The sequence below is a fragment of the Anneissia japonica genome, unplaced genomic scaffold (genome assembly GCF_011630105.1).
Source record: "Anneissia japonica isolate Jap-2015-1 unplaced genomic scaffold, ASM1163010v1 scaffold115252_len1174_cov108, whole genome shotgun sequence".
NCBI classification, from domain to species: domain Eukaryota; kingdom Metazoa; phylum Echinodermata; class Crinoidea; order Comatulida; family Comatulidae; genus Anneissia; species Anneissia japonica.
In genome coordinates this window covers 1-1,174 of record NW_022726043.1, presented here as the reverse complement: position 1 = coordinate 1,174, position 1,174 = coordinate 1, and the positions used below count along the sequence as shown (strand labels likewise).

The 1,174-nt window shown below is 36.0% G+C and overlaps 1 long non-coding RNA gene across 1 annotated transcript; it reads right to left on the bottom strand.

The window, feature by feature from the left end:
- Positions 1-46: 46 nt before the first annotated feature.
- On the bottom strand, positions 47-1,174 carry LOC117113002. Its single transcript, XR_004446130.1, has 3 exons — positions 1,059-1,174; positions 242-307; positions 47-116 (listed from the first exon to the last, which is right to left on the bottom strand). It is a non-coding gene; the product is annotated as an uncharacterized LOC117113002 (long non-coding RNA).

Genomic DNA, 1,174 nt, shown 5'->3' with positions numbered 1-1,174 from the left:
CAGGGCTGATCCATCCTTCTGTAGTTGTGAGCACAGGTTTCTCTTCTTTGATAGCCAAAAATGGTTGATGGGATGAATGATTTTCACACGTATCTGTGAGATGTGCCAACACTTATCTGAAAATTCAGAGATTTGAAATATGTTACAGTAAAAAACAATTGGTTAATGAGCAACAATTGACAGGGTAACTATAGAATTAAAACGATAACAATACTAACAATAACTTATCAGATCAACTTACCTATCCATCATTATCTGTTTTTTTTTTCCATCTTCATTTAGGTACTTTCCACTACTCTACCATGTTCTGTTGAATTAAAGACAAAAAATGATTGTAATACAGTACATTGCAAATTAGAAAAAGGACAATAAATTTTTAAGAAGGTGGCTTTCTAGTCAAAACAGCAATAATCCAAAATGGCAGTAAGTCAAAACGGCACACTATTTTTACCAAAACAGCAATGGATCAAAATGGCAATGAGTCAAAACGGCAATAAACCAAAAAAATAATAACAATAATAATATTATTATTATTATAGTACAGGTAATACTAATAGGCCTAATATTATAACATACATACGAAGAAATTCAATAATAAAATGGGGAAACACAATATCAAAGCAGCAGACATTCAAATAAATAAAACTTTAAAATACATTGGACAAAATATGAGACGAAACAATTTATGTACAGTAATTAAAAGTAAAAAAATCGAAAAAAAAAAAATAATAATAATAATAATTGGCAGGGCCAGGCCTATGCTCTAGCCTAACCTAGTACAGTAGTAGAGTAGGTAGCTAGGGCCTGGCCCTCCCGAGCATAGGGCTAGGCCCTAAAAACTAGTACTCCTACTACTACTAGGCTAGGCCTAGGCCTCCTAGGCCGACAGACAGACTGAGACAGACAGCAGTCTACGCCTGGCCTAGGCCTATATTAGTAGTTCGTAGTAACTAGGCCTAGTATAGAATGTAAGGTAAATGAGGGTAGGCTCAGTCTGCCCTGGCTTTGTATTATTTTTTTTATTACATTAGTATGGTTGTATAGTATTCTTATCTTACCTTTTTCTATCGAACTCTGCATCATCAGCTGCTGCACCGTAGTAGTAGTAGTAGGCCTAGCAGCCACTGGCCTGGCCTAGCTTAGCTATGCTACGGCTTCGTCGGCTAGAGGCTGT